The 18,069-nt window shown below is 47.1% G+C and overlaps 1 protein-coding gene across 1 annotated transcript in view; it reads left to right on the forward strand.

The window, feature by feature from the left end:
* Positions 1 to 16,650: 16,650 nt before the first annotated feature.
* PDZD2 (PDZ domain containing 2) overlaps positions 16,651 to 18,069 on the forward strand; it is a 326,315-nt gene continuing 324,896 nt past the window's right edge. The window contains exon 1 of the mRNA XM_070411946.1: positions 16,651 to 16,716. The gene's annotated coding sequence lies outside the window, so the exon portion shown is untranslated. The remainder of the gene's footprint in view (positions 16,717 to 18,069) is intronic.

The raw sequence follows: 18,069 nt of genomic DNA on the forward strand, positions 1-18,069 counted from the left end.
TCTTCTCCCTTCCTCTCTGAAATAAATAAAAATACATATTTTAAAAAATGAAGTTATGAAAATAAAATGGTATCTTCTGCAACAGAACATAAATTAAAATTGCAACTATGTGTTCATTCTTAGAATGAACACAAGTAAATATCACGTGGAGGTTTGGCATAATTTTTAAACTAAAATGATTTGTGGCAGGCTACAACAGCCTTCTCTCAATGGATGATTTTATAGCAGAATTTTTTGGCAACAATATTAAAAAGCTTCGTTCATTTTCCCAAAGATCTCTCAAAATTCCTTGACATTTAAATCATTGGTTTTTTTTGAAACCCACATCCTGTTACCATCCTTGATTTTTCTTCTCCAAATGCTGTTTTACCTAGTTTGTCCGTGGTTTTTCATGTATTTTTAGCAATACTTCCATATTTTCATCAACTTCATAGACTCCTGCATCTTTTGAAATAATTGCAAAGATACTTTGTAAGCAATTTGCTTTTTTATTTTCCTTGCACTGTGTTCTTTTATTTTTTTAATTGGAAATAGTTTTAGACTTACAGAAAAAATTGCCAAACTAGTACAGAGTTCCTGCACAACCTTTACCCAGATTTCCTTAATGTTAGCAACTTACACAACTAGGGTAAATGGTCAAAACCAGGAAATCAACATTGGCACATGATTTTTTTTAACGATAGACCTATTCAAATTGCACCAGTTGTGGGGAGTCATGGGCTTCGGTGCAGATATGGCCAAGGCCAAGAACCACAGCATGCACAACCAGTCCTGAAATGTCACAGAAACGGCATCGAGAAACCCCAATCACAAAAATGTGAATCTCTTAAGGGGATGGACCCTGCGTTCCTGAGGAATATACACTTACAATAAGAAGAGCCTGGAGAAGATGCAGGCCAACAATGCCTGGGCCATGAGCGCTCGCATTGAGGTTATCAAGGCCCTTGTAAAGCCCCAAAAGGTCAAGGTCAAGACCCCAAAGGGCAGCAACCACAAGCTCAGTCAACTTGCCTACATTGCTCACTTCAAGCTTGAGAAACATGCTCATGCAGCGTAGCCAAGGGTTTCAGGCTCTGCTGGCCAAAGTCCAAGGCCAACACTCAAACCGATCCCCAGGCTATGGCTATAGCTCCTGCTCAGGCTCTGGCTCTGGCTCAGGCCCCCAGTGGTGCTCAGGCCCCCCATGAAAGCGCCACAGTAGAGGCCTCTGTCTGCCGATGGAAGGACGGAAGGACCGCTGGGCCACTGTCTGCATGGAGGTGTCCTCCTGTGCTATTTGTTCAAATAAACCTGAGGCAGGGGAAAAAGAATTTGCACCAGTTTTTCCCACTAATATCGTTTTTCTGCTTCAGGATCCAATCCAGGATCCTCTGCATACGACATTTGGTTGTTACAACTCCTCAGTCTCTCCCAATCTGTGAGGGTGCCTCAATCTCTCCTTGCCTTTCATGAAAAGTGCTGGACAGTTATTTGTATCCTGTCTCTCAATTCGGGGTGCTCCTGATTAGATTGAGGTTTAGATTTTGGGTAAGATCTCAGAAGTGATGTACCCTTCTGTGCATCCTACCTGGGTGCATACAATGTTGACATGTCCTATTACTGGTGATGCTAATTCTGCTCGCTTTGTTAAGATGGTGTCTGTTGGGTTTCTCCCCTGTCAAGTCACTGTTTCTCCCTTTGTTTTTTTGTGTGTTTTTTTTTAATATATTTTATTGATTCCTCACAGAGAGGAAGGGAGAGGGACAGAGAGTTAGAAACATCGATGAGAGAGAAACATTGACCAGCTGCCTCCTGCACATCTCCCACTGGGGATGTGCCCGCAACCCAGGCACATGCCCTTGACCGGAATCGAACCTGGGACCCCTCAGTCTGCAGGCCGACGCTCCATCCACTGAGCCAAACCGGCTTTGGCTTCTCCCTTTGATATTAATAAATACCTCGAGAGAGAGATTTTCAGAGTATGAAAACATTCTACTTTTCCTCAACTTCTCATTCTCTAATTTTAGCATTCATAGGAGGATCTTGTGTGTAACAATTATTACTGTGATTTTGACAAATAGTGATTTTCCGCTTCCCTTATTCCTTCTACATTATTATTTGGAAGTAAGATTTTGAAGAGCTAATACAAAAAATGTAATATATCTCATTATTAACTTTTATATTGATTGTATGTTGAAATGTCTATTTTCAGGTATATTAGATTAAACAAAATATATTCTTAAAATTAGCTTTCCTTGTTTCTTTTAATAATGTGGCTACTAGAAAACTCAAATGATATATGTGATCAATGGGTGGCTCATATTACATTTCTACAGGACACCACTGCCCTATAGACTCAGACAATGAACTCTTGTGCCTGTCACATAGGATGATTGTGAGAATTAAGTGAAAATGGTATATAAAGTGTTTGGCACAGTGCCTAGCATATAGTAAGTACTCAATAGGAAACGGCCATTATTACTGAGTTATTGAAGGACAGTCACTTGTCTTCTCAGGGGAGCTGAAGTGTTTTCTTTAAGAACATCAGTCAATCAAGATTCCCCTAAGAGGAGGACAGCCTGCTGGAGAATGAGCTGCTCCTCAGACCTGGAAGACTCGTGTTTTAATTGAAAGCCAGCAGAGGAAGCCAACGCTCGTTTATGGAAAACCTGGCGGGATACTGATTTCCAATAGGAATTTGAAAAAGACAAAAGGAGAGGGAAGAACACACACTACTCCAGCCTCCGAGAAGTACAAAGCTGTGCTTGCCTTATGGGACAGCCTAAATAAAGGCTTTTGTGAGTGATGGATGGGGACCTGGACTAGGCTTCAGTTATCAGTGATGGATGGTCTGCTGAAAAGGCATCTCATCACCTAGATCAGTCCTACAGGTAAGACACCTGGCGCTCCCCTTATTCTTGGGGCATAACTGATGGATTTGCCAGGCAGAATCTGTGTGCCAGAATGTGCTTTTCCAAACATTAGCATTCCAGGTAGCGTCTCTTCCTGATGACAGCTAAGACACAGCCAAGTCCCCTTGACCTAAGGATTGTCAGTGCTGCAAAGCTTCCCTAGGATCTGTTGTTTCACCCTGGAAGCTATTTGGGCAACAGACAAACAAACAAATAAAAAAGATATAAAATTATGGAATGATCAATACTCCAGAGGTGTCTATCTAACGATACATGGATATAATCACTGAAATAACTTCACTTCCCACTACCTCCGATAGGTAGTCTATCACACATGAGACCTTGTTCAAAGTGCTTTCCACATAATAACTCATTTAATTTCATGTCAAGCCAATGGAGTAGATACTATCATTATCCCTTTGTTACAGGTAAGAAAACAGGCACAGCAAGGTTAAGTTACTTTACCCAAATCACAGCTAGTTAGTGGCAGAACTGGGATTCCAACCCAGGTAGTCTGACTCCAGAGTCTATACCAGCCGTGGGCAAACTACAGCCCGTTTGAAATGAATAAAACTAAAAAAAAAAAAGACCGTACCCTTTTATGTAATGATGTTTACTTTGAATTTATATCAGTTCACACAAACACTCCATCCATTCTTTTGTTCCGGCCCTCCGGTCCAGTTTAAGAACCCATTGTGGCCAAGACCGGTTTGGCTCAGTGGCTAGAGCGTCGGCCTGCGGACTGAAAGGTCCCAGGTTCGATTCCGGTCAAGGGCATGTACCTAGGTTGCGGGCACATCCCCAGTGGGAGATGTGCAGGAGGCAGCTGATCGATGTTTCTCTCTCATCGATGTTTCTCTCTATCTCTCTCCCTTCCTCTCTGTAAAAAATCAATAAAATATATTAAAAAAAAAAAAGAACCCATTGTGGCCCTTGAGTCAAAAAGTTTGCCCACCCCTGGTCTATACTCTCAACTAGGACTCATGCTGCCTTGTTATGGGAGGTGCCTCCTACCTAAACAAAAGGAGATAAATCAGTAATAGTTTTGTATTTTAGGATTTTAAAATTCAAGGCCCATAGTTTTGCTTACCTTAGTGAGTAATTGCTCCCCTTCTTACCAATGGACAGAACCCCACTTCCCAGAAGAGGAAATTAAGAGACTATAATGAAGGGTTAATCTGTGATTTGTTCAAAGACCCATGTGGTCGTTTTTAAGGACAATTGCTCCATAAGAGGATAGAAAATCTTCTATCCTGGCTGCCCCGTGGCTCTAAAGAGCAAATTACTTAGCTGGGTGGATATGGCTCTCTCCAGTGCTTTGGCTTTCCGTGTTTGTGTGCTATCATTTGCTAAAGATATGACAGTGTGCTCTTTGCTTGGGTTTGCAGCTAGGAGACCTATGTGTGTTTTCTCACCTCCCTCAGGAATGCAGCCAGAAAAAGCCATGGCATTCAGAAGCCATCTGGGAATGCTTCCCAGACCTGCTCCAGAAGGGGGCACAGAGCCAGCTGCACATCCACCGGCTGCAGAATTCACCTGGCTCAGACTCACGCAGGAGCTCTGTCTCCAAGAATGATTGATCTGGGATCCTTGCTGTCCAGGTAGTCCTCTGGGAGGGAAGTAGCCGGGATAGAGCTCTGCATTCCATGTGCCAGTTTCAGCGCTGAGGTGCAGCTTTGCCTCTGCCTCTGCCTCTGCCACCTCCAGGCTCTGAAAGTGTGGCTACATCCCTTCCTTTGAGGGCTTCCAGATCCTGCTGTCCGCCTGAGAAATGGGGGCAATAGCACGTAAGCCATATCAGCCAAGCTTGCAGACCTACTTAGCGGTCGCTGACAGACCCAGAGAAGCACGTAAGAACACTTAACGTGCTTTCATTCTATTTATTTAGGTCAGGAGTGGGGAACGGCCAGCCCGAAGGCTGTATAAGGCCCATGGAATCATTTGGTCTGGCCCTGCAAGGCACTAGGGGTGAGTTAATTAAATGTTTGACCACATACAGCAGGCTACTTTTTAAGTTGATATTTGTGTATGGCCCATGAATGATGTTCTGAATATCCAAATGGCCCTTGGCAGCAAAAAGGTTTCCCACCCCTGATTTAGGCGATGGAATTGAATGAGTCAGGATCCTATCAGAAAACAGACTGCACACAGAGACAGGAATAATTGAGGAGATTTTAATTGACGAAGTTAAGGGATAATGAAGCATGCCAAGGCTAGCAGCAGCAGGAGCTGTAAGTACCCTAGGCCAGAAGAAGCAAGAGTAACAGAGAGGGCTCGGTGAGAGTGGCAGGTTAGAGATGTCCCCTAGAAGGAGCTACCTACAGCCTTGGGTAGAGAAACAGAGTCGCTGTCAACCGCAGCATGGGGGGGAGGGGGGAAGTAGGGGGGGGGCGTGGGAGGGTGGGGGGGCGTGGAGAGTGCCTTTTTCTTGCTGCCCTGCCTTTAGTCTCTGGTTGGTGGTGCCCATTGGTCAAACCCAGCAGAAGGCAGAAGGCACAGAGCTCACAGGAGGTCAGCCTCCTGAGGCATGGAGCAAGGGGAGAGTGATGGAATGTAGATCTGGAAGGCAGCAAGGACTGTGCCGCCGAGGATACACACACTGGTGTGATTTTTGGCTTCTAGGATTGGATACAGAGGTGTTTTAGAGGCCTTGCACTATAAAAAGTCAGATATGCTTGTTATAGGCAACCAAACAGAAGAAATCAATAAAAATGATTCATGCTATGTGTTACAAGAATAAAATGCCTTTTAAGGTACCTTCTTTTTTGTTGAATCAAGAAGCCTAGAAGCATTTCAAAGTTAGATAATATGAATATTATCTAACTTTTGCCAGTACCAGGCAAGTAACTAAATGGCATGTGTATATTACCTCTCCGTATCATCAGCACAATCTTATTCATCCATTTATTTAAAAAATATTTTCTGAGTTCTTATGTTGTGCCAGGCACTGTGTCATGTCCTGAAGAAAATATTTCTGAACCAGATAGTCGGAGATTTTCTATCATAACGCTTGCCGTCTATCTAAAAAAGCAAACATTACACAAATGATTTCACAAAGAATTAAGAGCAGTTGGCGATAAACTCTTTAAAAGAAAAATACACGGTGCTGTGAAACAGAGCACCTAACCTCATCCGGGAGGAAGGAGAGGCTTCCTAGGGGAGGGGAGGCCTAGCAGAGTCCTGAAGAAAAAGTAGGGATCGGGGGAGGGGCAAATCGAGGGAGAAAAAGGTCCTCCAAGGCTGAGAAAATTGAATTTCCCAAATTCTTTTTTTAAAATATATTTTATTGATTTTTTACAGAGAGGAAGGGAGAGATAGAGAGCTAGAAACATCGATGAGAGAGAAACATTGATCAGCTGCCCCCTGCACATCTCCCACTGGGGATGTGCCCACAACCCAGGTACATGCCCTCGACCGGAATCGAACCGGGACCCTTGAGTCCGCAGGCCGACGCTCTATCCACTGAGCCAAACCGGTTTCGGCAAATTTCCCAAATTCTGAGGCATGAAAGGGTGCATTGGCAGAACCAAGAGGTAGAAAGCACTGCTGGGCATGGTGAACAAGGAGGAGAATGGGACAAGGTGAGGGTGAGAGAGGTAGATGGGCCGATCACAAGACCCAAGTAGCCAGCTAAGGACACCGCATTTTATCCCGAGCATGATGCTCAAGCTTTGAAGGCTTCCAGGCATGGGGATGTGATGACCAGCTGTACTAGGGGGGCAGGAGCCTGAGACTAGAGTACCAGGCAGGGTGCCTTTAGGAGGTTCTTGCAATAGTGGAGATCAAGGACAGGATGGAAAACTGTCACTGTAAAGAACCAGAAAGCACATATTTTCTGCTTTGTGGATTGTAAGGTTTCTGTGGCACCTACTCAACTCTGCGCTTGTAGGGCAAGCAGCCATAGATGATCTGTAAATGGAAGAGCGTGGCTGTGTTCCAATGAACTTGTTTACCAACCCCTAGTGTTCACAAAAGATAAAGGTAGCTTGGGCCAGAGCAGAGCCTACAGGTACTTGAGAAAGTGTTGATAGGCCCTGGCCTGGTAGCTCAGTTGGTTAGAGCATCATCTCAATACATCAAGGTTATGGGTTCAATCTCAGATCAGGACACATACAAGAAGCAACCAATGAATGCATAACTAAGTGAAACAACAACTCAATGTTTCTCTCTCTCTCTCTCAGAAAAAAAGTATACTTTTTGGAGATGAGGAGTGAGGAACATTTAGAGCTCTGTATACTGGGATGGTTAACAATAGAGGAGAAGTGTGAGGGAAAGAGCATAAATTCAATTTGTACTTACATAGATTGAGGTATCTGTGGAATATTGAAGAAGGAAGAGGAAGGTGTGTGCTGATTTAGGAAAGAACTATTAATCTAGAGGTAGGAAGTTAAAGGAGCTCCTATGTCATAACATTTAAATTTTATCTGAGAATTAGAAAGTAAGATCATCTTCAGATGGCAAGACAACGATAAGACTAGAAAAGTAAAAAACTGGAACAAAGTGGAGAATGTTTGAAATACTTGTTGTATAAGTAGGAGAGTGAGTTGACTAGAGAAATAGAAGTGGATACCATTCAGAGCCTGTGGAGATGGGCAACCAGGAATTCACCATCTACCCAGCCATGTTTTTTTGTTTGTTTGTTTGTTTGTTTTTTGTTTCTGTCAGTACTTCAACTGAAAGGTATTGGCCAGTTTCACCCTGGCTTGGAGTTTTCCGAGTAGATACAACCAAAGCACAAGACAGTTTAGATAAGAAAGTGATGACAATGATGGGCCATACAATAAAAGCACGGGGCCCTCACACCATACCTGACCTTGAGTTGTCAGTTAATGTTTGTTGTGACCAAATAGACTGCACTAGAGTGAGCGGCAGGCAAAGCTGTCACCGTTGGAGGGTGACAGTCTGGAGGAAGGAGAGTCTAGAGAAGAGGCTGAGGGAATGTGGATGCTGCTTGATGATGGAGTGGGCCGTGTGGGAGGCAGTGTGGAGAGGAAACTGTGTTGAAATGGAGGCAGAATATTCTGGGTCTGAGAGCAGCACAAATGTCAAATAACCAAAAGGGGCGTCCAGTGGGGATGGACCAATGAAAAAGTAAAGAAGTCAGAATTATTTACCTCATCTCCCATGTCTCCTAGAGGCTTCTGAGGCCTGAAGTTTACCAGTTGAGGTGTAGAAAGTGGAAAGTGGATGTAGGCGTGTCAGACCTGCCTCCGCTAATTGTCTGCAAAGTGTTGACAGTTGTGCATAGCAGCATGTGTTGGTCATCCTTGAGGTGGGGCTCTGAGCAGGGAGTGCAGCATTGCATCATGGGATGTGCTGTCTGGGCCCAGCTTGCCCCAGGTCACCCCTGTGGTCACTAGCAAAGCCTACACGGGTCTTCAACAGTTGTGCTGTTAATCACGATTGCTACACTTCCCCCTGCTGAATCAGCGCCCAAAACTGTCAGGTGTCTTCTGCATTCTAGATGTTCTGTCAGGGAACCTGGGCCAGGGCCAGGATGAGGCCAGAGAGGCACTGAGGGTACATTAAGGAGGTCCTCCCTCTCAGGATCAGGCACAGCCCAGAGTGAGCCCACACCCCTGAGAGTGAGTGTGCAGCCTTTACATTTTGAAGCTTAGGCACCTCTCCCAACTCACCCTGGTTCTGGCCTAGCAGCAAACTCTAATGTGAAATGATATCTCTGGGATCACTCATTATGATTTTAGAAAAATGTTTGCCATTAGGAACTCCAGGGGGGAATGAGTTTTGGAGTCAGTTGTGAGTCCTTGATAGAAAACAATATGTATGCACAGAGAAACCAACTTTGAGAAACTCTGCGATACGATGTTCTGCACTGCTACACTTTCTATGAACTTTTTTGATCTCTAAAAACACTTTGCAGCAGATACAATATTGATAAGCCCCATGACATTCTGACTGATGATGCACATCTCAAAAGACTTTAATAAGAAAAACATCATTCTTTTAGGAGCATTTGGAATTTATCATAAGGAATTAATTTATAAGTCTGCTGCCTTCACTGGAGAATATTTCTTCTACTCTGGCATGAGACAGATATGTGTGCACCCTTCAATGACAAGGGAATGTGGATACCCTCCGTCTGTGAAGTCAGTCTATCCCAGAGCCCATAGTCCTGAGACATCGCATCTTGATTATGAACCCCGGGCATTATATTTTATGCACTGGATAGAATTAGCATTTCCAAAATGATGGGCAGAAAGAGAGGCCCCTGAACCACAGAATCTTTCTCCGCTGTTTTCCAAGGACACTGTGCCCCCCCCCCCCCTGCCCCCCCACAGGAGCACTTCCAGGCAAGTCTCAGAACCAAGCCAAGCAAGGTGATTCCTCAGGAGTCCCCTTTGGGCCCTAGAATTGTAAGATCTTGTCATCTTGTGTCAGCCTTCATTCTTTTGTTTCTTCTCTCTTTGTTTCCAGGTGGTCTGAATGCCTAAGTTACAAAAGCAAATTATTTAAAAACAACTTAGGTTGTTTGCTTTGTTGATAAGCACATGGTAAAGCAGAAAAGATGATCCACTTCTCTCTGGATTCATGATAAAATTTAAGAAACAGAAAACAATGGGCATTTAAATATTTCTCAGGGTGCTCTATCAACCAGAAGGACCCCATGACTTAAATAAAGGCCGACCAGGAAAGAGCCTGATCCCTGGATTTGTTTTTCAAGAGGCAGCCCCTATGAGGAACCCATTCCAATGGGCAATTAGACAGAAGGAGGTCACTATTAGCATTTGCCAAAACCAAACAAAAGTAAGATGTTTTTACATATTTTCCAATAGACAATGTCTGTGTTTTTACCACATATGGCTTTTTCACCCTATTATTCCTACGAAGGTTCTACGTTCTGGGGACTTCTTTGGTGGGTTCATCTCTCCTGAAGGCAGCAGAGACACAAAATGTATGTGTGATGCTTGGCCCACAAATTCATACATCCTGCAAATACATCCCTAATGATGAACTGATCGACTGCTTATCAACCCCGCCTTGGTGAATCTTGCTGTACATTGTAAGTCATCTTATTCATGTACATTATATGATGAACTGAAATCACCACTTATTTTTTAAAATATTTTTAATTGATTTCAGAGAGGAAGAGAGAGGGAGAGAGACATAGAAACATTAATAATGAGAGAGAATCATTGATTGGCTGCCTCCTGCACACATCCCCCCCCCCCCCCCCCCCCCCCCCCCCCGAGGTCGAGCCCACAACCTGGGCATGTGCCCTGGCTGGGAATTGAACCGTGATATCCTGGTTCATAGGTCAACACTCAACCACCGAGCCATGCCAGCAGGGCTGAAATAGCCATTTAAATTGCTATTGCTCTCACTCTATTTCCTTTGAAGAGGTATTTAAATATTTTCAAAATACTTTCACATCTATGATCTCACTGGGGACTCAAGATCCTGATGAGACCTTTAGAGGCAGGAGTTATTATCCCCGTTTTAGAGAAGATTGCCTGAGGTTGCTCTGCACTTTATTGTGTTGCAGCAATGGACCACAGTAGGCTGGGTATCATTACCTGACTTTTATTTCCATGTCCATTTTAGCTGTTCTAGTAAAGACGAGTGCTAAGATTAGCAAGAGACAATGAGAAGCGAAGCTGTACAATTAGAAAAAGAAAGTAGAAGAGAGACGAGCAATAAGTTTATTTTTATAATTGCTTTTTTCAAGGTTATTAACATAAAGATATCTGGAAGTAGAAGTATCTGATGATGGAGTAAAAATAGCATATGATTGACTTAGAACGATGCCTTTTTGTAAGTAGAGCAGAACACAACAAGGAGAATAATCAGCAGTGGAGATAGAAGTTAGGAATGGGAATGTGTTGTGCACAAAATGAGGAGTTAGGGAGCATCTTACCTAAAGAGTCTACAAATGTAGAAACACGGTGGTTTGACTGAATTGCAACAGGGTGGGGACAGGCAATTGGGGAGGACACAAGCTTCCCAACCTCTGGGGATTGTGCCAGTGCTATAGATGGTCTGAGTCCCAAGGGAAATCCCATGTCCCATCTCTTGTGTAAATTCAAAATAAAGACACCAGCTAACTATAAAACAAAACCTGTGTGTATGTGGAACTAAAATAGCTGCTCTTTAGATATGCTGATTGCAAAGCAGTGGTTATGTTAATCGGAGCTGAACTGCTCTTCCTCTCTTTTAGTTGCCTTATTAGTTTCTTTTGTTTGTTTTTTTAATATATTTTTATTTATTTCAGAGAGGAAGGGAGATGGAGATAGAAACATCAACGATGAGAGATAATTATTGATTGACTGCTTCTTGCATGCCCCCCACTGGGGATCGAGCCCACAACCCAGGCATGTGCCCTGACCAGGAATCGAACCGTGACCTCCTGGTTCATAGGTTGATGCTCAACCACTGACTCACAACAGGCCTGGCTCCCTCTCAGTTTTAAATGTCACTCTATTTTGGTGTTTCTACATGTGTAGGCCATCCAAGTCACAATCACTGGGGCACTGGTGAAAAATGCAGAATCAGAGCCTAGAGAAAGATTCAGTGTGTGATAATGGGGGTGAGGGGTTGAGGCACCAGGGAATCTGAATTTTTTCAAATCTCCTGTGGATCCTTAAACACATTCGGGATTAGGATCCACTGAATTAATGTTTTACTGTCACTGTTCCTCATGTGTTTCTTTTAAGGCCTTCCTTGACCAGGGGAGGGCTCATTCCAATATGAGTTCATGAATTGAAGTTTTAGTGGCCAGGAATTTGTAGGAGAAAGAAAGGAGGACCTGGCTGGAGTGGCTCAGTGGTTGAGTGTCGACCTCTGAACCAGGAGATCACGGTTCAATTCCCTGTCAGAGCACATGCCCAGGTTGTGGGCTCAATCCCCAAAGTGGGGCATGCTGCTAATGACTGATTCTCTCTCAACATTGATGTTTCCATCTCTCCCTTCCTCTCTGAAATCAATAAAAGTAACATGCTTGGAAGAGCCATTGAGCAAAAAAGATGGAGGTCAGTCTTCAAGATTTCATTTGAGTTGGTGATGAGACTTCCCATTTAGTTCCAGCTGCCTGGTGGGTAGATTCTTCTTCATAGAGGGAAAGCTCACAGGTAAACCAAATGCCACTGCAGGCCCTGAGAATTGACCTGGACTCAATGTGCTGCATTCTTTTACTTATCGCTGACATCGTGTCTCCCAGGAAAATATGCTTTCTTGGTTCATTATTTTAATCTTCTCTTGTCCCTAACTAAGCCTTAGACTTCCTATATCCAACATCCTTTTCCATATCATGTATTTACTAGAGGCCCGGTGCACAAATTTGGGGGGGCGGGCAAGGGAAGGGTCCCTCAAGGTGGCCTGCGGAGATCGGGCCCCAGCTTGTGCCCCTAGCCTCCCAGCCCCACAGCCCCACCTGCCACGCTGCCCACTCACCTGCTCCACCATCCCGCTGCAGTCCTTCTCTCATCGGGACCCATTGGGGCCAGCAGTGCCTCCACTGCTGCCCGCTGCCAGCTCTGCATCGCCAACATCCGCCATGTTCCATGCCGTTCTCTGGTGGTCAGTGCACGTCATAGTGAGCTGTCAAACTCCTGGGATCCTGGTCGAACTCCCAGTCCAACAACTGCCCGAGGGGACAATTTGCATATTAGGCTTTTATTATGTAGGATGAGCAATAAATTAATATGACAAGTTGGAAGGAAGTACTTATCTGTGACTAAATATTTAACAAGGGGGCAGAAAGAACTTAATTTTGAACTTCAAACATTGGGAAATAAATGCCCTCAGTGATGAGCTTTTCAAATTGGCAAGACTGCAAGGGCAAAACAAAATTTTCATGCATTTGATTGACCCCTTTCGAGGTGAGCTATTATTAGCAGGCCAGAACCTGAACCTGCCAAACACTCTCTGCAAAATATTAGATGAAAAGTGATTGAAATTAGAAGTACTTTAAGCTGGTAAGCAGAGCCATGTCCAAAGGAGACAGAAAATAAAATATAACGTATGCATCTATTGTATATATATATCATATACATCTGTATATTTAACAATTCATTTTAATTCAGCAAATATTTATTGAGAGGCTATTGGGCTAGATACTATGTCACACTAGGTTTTGGGGACACAATATTGTTACCAGGGAGATGACGAGAAGAGATAAGGAGACCTCGGTTTTTGTATTCTTGAGGGTAACATTTCAGTCAAGAGACAAAGTGTAGAAAAGCAAGCAAGAATTTATTGACCACAGCAGAAACATACTTAGGGCAGTGAAACAAGGAAGAGTGTGGATGAAGCAACAAGAGATCCTAGGCTGGGCTGCCTTGGCTCACTGGGAAATCAGAGGAAAGAGGGAAAAGGAGGCCTTGGAGAGAGGTTCAGGGGGTTAGCCTGGGACGAGCTGCCACTGTCCATTGCTCCCCTGGCTGCAAGTCTGATGGGGTCCCTAAGAGGTTAGTTGGTTAGGAGATAGGCGTGGGGAGAAGATGGGCGGGAGGGGAAAGGGAATGGTACAGGTGTGCTTTATTCTCTTAATTTGTCCTTGGGTGTGGTTGGTAAATGGCACTTAATTGGATTTCTGTTATCTGTCTCCCTGAGTAGGGTGGGTTAAACTATTTACCCTGTGGTTAGGAAGGAGAAGTGCAAACCATTTACTCTTAAGTGTCCTTGGTTTAGGGATTTACTAGGTAGATACAAACTGCTGTTTATGTCTCAGCTTCCCCATTTCACTTGTCCTGGAATTTTCCTAGCTTCTTACTATTCTATAACAACGTCTAGGTTCTCTTACCTCCAGGAACTCACAAGCTGACCACCTGTGAGAGGGAACACTATTGTCAGCGGAGAAATGGCACCAGGAGTTACTGGTGATTGGATCTTGGTTCAGCAACCTGGGTACTTGAATTCAGCAAAGAAAGAATTCAGAGCCAAGGAACTCAAATTGGAGGAGAAAGTTTATTTACAAAGTCACAGAGGTAGAAAGAAGTGAGTCAGCTGGGCTGCGTGGGCCCAGGAAACAAATTACAGAGGCAAAAGAAGGGCCCTTGGAACTTAGGAGAAAGAGAGGTAAAGGCAATGCACCTGGGGAAGGAGCGGGGAAAGACTCAGGTGTGCTCCAGAGAGAGAGAAAGAGAGAGAACCAGTGCTAGTTCTTATCCTGAGGTGTTTTTTGTTTTGTTTTGTTTTTTACTTTTCAAAGGCCATGGTTTTAGGGGAGGTCCCAAGGGAGAATTTCAACAGAATATTCATCAGCTTTCCAGGTGTATCCTTTCAGGGTCTTGGTCTCCACTGATTGGTTGGTGCCAGGACAGGGGTCATTAGTCATCGCAGCTGGTCCTGGTGTCAGCCATGGAGTCACCCCACCTGGCCTTACTGCTTTTCTGGGCCTGGAGCTGAAACACAACTGAGGCCTAGATGTTACCTCTAGTTTGACCGAAATTCTGTGGTCAACAGAACGGGGGGGCTTTGTTCCTAAGATTACTTGATGTGTGAGGGTCAGAACCTCATTGTTCTGAGGGTTTAATGCTTAAGGAAGTGGTCGTGCAAGGGAGTCCTATGAGACTATCGTCCAGCCCCCTTGTTCCTCCTCTAAGGGGGTCTACTGAATGACTAGTGATGTACCAGGGGAGGAAAGGTCCTAGGTGGGTCAGAACCACATTACCAGCAATATGCTAGGGGCAGAAAGATTACCCTGGGGGCGAGGTCCTATGTTCCTACTCTACTCATGGCTGTCTAACTGCCTGCTTTATCACTCTGATTCCTACAGCCTACAACAAGGGTTATATTAGCAACTTGTAGAAAGTGCTACCATTGCAACAATTAATGGGAAAGAAGAAAACTGCTGTTGGTGCCAGTGATCAGAAAAGCCTTCACTGAAGCAGTGACATTTAACTGGGATTTCAGCAGACACAGGAGGGTGAGAATGCCTTGGCAGAGGGAACAGAAGTTCTAGGTTAGGAGCCCATGGCTGGAATGAAGGGGTTGGGGATGGATTGGGTGAGAAGTAGCAATGCTTTATGGTTTGAGCGAAGGAGGTAGGTGCTGGGTACAGAAGCTCAGGGGATATGTCCTTCATGGCTTGTGTGACTGGGAGACAGCGGTGGAAAATGGAGCTGGGACTTGGACTAACAGAAACCACTGTTTGATTCTGGAAGGATTTTCTTCTGTGGTGTCCCAATGCTGCCTTTCCAGAGAATAGGTGCCACTTCATCGAGTACCTTCTACATGCTGTGCTGAGTAGCTATGTTACCGCCCATCCTTGCAACAATCCTGCATGGTCAGTATTTTCTCTATTTACAGAGAGGAAGAGAAGCCCTGGGTGCCTGAGACTGCACAGCGTGTAACACATGCAGCCTGGTTTGGTGCAGACACTGATCTCAGTGGCCTGGAAATTATAAAAGCTGAAGAACAGCTGAATTCAAGTATTCTCCCGCCCCAACCTCTGCCAAAAATACCATCTCGAAATGCCTTGGGACCCCCCCCTGGTCCCTGACGCTGCCGGCCGGCTCTGCAGAGTCTGTGCAGGTGATTTATGCTTTTCTCTCTTCCAAGAGACCAGAGCTTATTGCCTTGCTGGGCAAAGCGGCAGCAGATCCCTGCCCCACCCCATCCCCCCACAAAGCAAAGATTTCCAATTACTGCTCTGCAGAAAATGTCAAAAGCATTATTCAACTATTCATTATCCCGGGTTTTGTAATTTTTCATATGTTTTTACTCTTATCTGCTAGCACTTGAAAAAGACCAGCTTTTTCCTCTTAAGAGCTTAATTTGCAGAGCTGTGCAGTCTCCCTATTATGTTCTTATCATCCTCTCCCTGTGGTAGACAGAATGACAAGGATGACAAAAAAAGAACCAACAATATTTGAAGGTCTTCCTGAAAATCCATGGGCATGAAGGATCCGAAAAGCCCGAGGTTTTTGGTCCTCCGGTGACCTGGAACAAGGCCAAGGGCTAATGGCGTGCGCATCACAGTCCACTCAGCACAAGGACCAACACCTCCCCCCAGGGCCACGAAACTGGCCTCTGAGGATTTCCCTCAGAGGCTTAACTGGGGGTGGGGGTGGGGGTTAAGTAGCTCTGAGGTGTCAAGAGATTCCCCCCAAATTCTTATACCAGGGTCAGATATACTTTGGCACCCCAAGGACCCGAGCCCAAGGGTGGCTTGGGGTGAGTCGTACCCCGTCTTCTTTGGCCTCCGCCCCATTCTTTTCTAAAGCAACTGGCATTTTTCTCGGTGCTGTGGAAAGGCAACTCCAAGTCCCCTGGCTCGCTCTCCTCCACCTAGATGGCGCCCAAAGCCCCACCATTTGGAAATTCTGAGCTGCCATCTCCCCGGATCCGTTCCTTCCCAGACACTCAGGTTTCTGAAGCCAACGCACCAGGACTCCGGGTTGATCCCGGGAACGCGCTGCCCGCGGGGCGCCGCGCTCGGGGAACCCCCGCCCACCTTGTCACTCCAGCCGGGGAATCCCCGCCCCCCGCCTCTGTCACTCTGGGAAGGGAGTTCCCGCCCCTCGCGTCCACCAGTGGGAGGGAATCCCCGCCCATCCTCGGGGCTCCGCGCATCCCCAGCGCCGCGCCGCCGGGAGAGCCGAGCAGGGAGCGGGCTCCCGGCGCCGAGCGTGCGGCCCCGGGCGGGGAGACGCGGGGCGCGGCGGCTGCGGGGACCCGCCGGGCCGCGGGCGTCCGGATTGCGCCTCCCACGGCTGCGGGGGAGCCGCGGCGCTGCAGCTCCGGGCGGGCGGCGGCGGCACCGGCGGTGGCAGCGGCGGCGTCAGCGGCGGCGCGGGTCCCGCCGGGCGGCGCCGGAGTCCGAGCGAGCGAGAAGCAGCGGGAACCTCCGACGGGCCGAGAGCAGGTGAAGGGACCTGGGCTTCGGAGGTGGGGGCGGCGGTGACCGCCTCCGAGACTGCGTGCGCCGGGAAAGTTTAGTGACAGATGCCGGTGCGGGAATCCCAGCCGCGGCCGGGCGGCCAGTGGGGAGCCGAAGCCGGGTCCCAGGTGGCGCGGCGCGAACTCCCCTGGTGTCGGCCCGGGGGTGGGGAGGACGCGGCCGCGGCCGGAGGCCGGACCGAGCGGGTCGGGACCGCGGGACCACCCGAGACGCACTGCTGGGCACCCGTAGGGCAGGGCCCGGAGCCCCTGCGCTTCGTGTCCCCATCCCTGGGCCGTCGCCTGGTCCTTTCCTCCGGGGCAGAGGCACTCAGGTGCGCCGGCCTCCGGTACCGCATGGGGTCCACCTCCCGCGCTTCCTCAGACCTCGCCCGCCCCTGCCTGGCGAAGGGGTGCGCGGGGCCAGGGAGTGGGGCGGGAGGGGGGAGGGGGGGGGCTCGAAAAGAGCAAGGGCATCTTTGGGGCGGCTATTGGCATCTGCCAGGGAGGTAGGGACCGCACCGATGGGGAAATCCTGTTCTCCCTCTTAAGTGGAGTTCCTCCGAAGACCTGGCGCCTCCCCTTCTCTCTCTCTTTGGATTTGCGTTGGCATTTTAGGACTTGGGGCTGCTTGCCTTCCCGCAATGCTGAACTGAGTAGGAGGAGGGTCCAGGGCCCTTGGCTGGAGTTTGCCAGAAGCCGGACCTTAGCAGCTCTGGTAGGTGCAGAGATCTTGATAAGGGACCCTGAGTGTGAAGAGGACGAGGTCTGGCAGGGACTGGCGAGGAGAGTGGAATAGCAGGCGCGAGGGCATTCCAGAGCTGCAGACCTGCGCTGGGACTGCAGGTGGAGTGATGGGGACAGGAAGGCTTGGCATCTGCCCCTTGGTGCCTGGGGTGGATGTGTTCCCCTCAAGGAATCATGATGAGGCTGCTGGAGGTGGTGGCAGAATGGCTGCAGAAAGGGATACCTGGATCTGCTTTAAGAAGAGCCCCTCCTGGACCTTCAGTGCTGGTCCTTCCCCAGTGGGGCATCCCACACTCAGCCTGCCTTGGACTTGGGCTCTAGGGCCCTGGTATTTCTACAGGGCCAGCTTTTCTGGTCTGACTTCTGGGTGGGTGTCAAATTGGTACAGGTTGGCAGGTGCGTTATGGGAGGGCTGCTTGTGGGGGCAATAGAATGTCTCAGAACACACTTGTGGCTGTAGGTGGTTCTAGCTTCATCAATTCCTCCTTCCATTAGAATGGGCCACGAACCACTGGGAGTGTGTGTATGGGGAGGAGGGAGAGATGTAGGAGTAAAGGCATGGCAGGTGCTAAGAGAGGAAGAATCAGAACCT

The sequence above is a fragment of the Myotis yumanensis genome, unplaced genomic scaffold (genome assembly GCF_028538775.1).
Source record: "Myotis yumanensis isolate MYYU_CA2020_CCGP unplaced genomic scaffold, mMyoYum1.0.hap1 SCAF_4, whole genome shotgun sequence".
Taxonomy (NCBI): Eukaryota; Metazoa; Chordata; class Mammalia; order Chiroptera; family Vespertilionidae; genus Myotis; species Myotis yumanensis.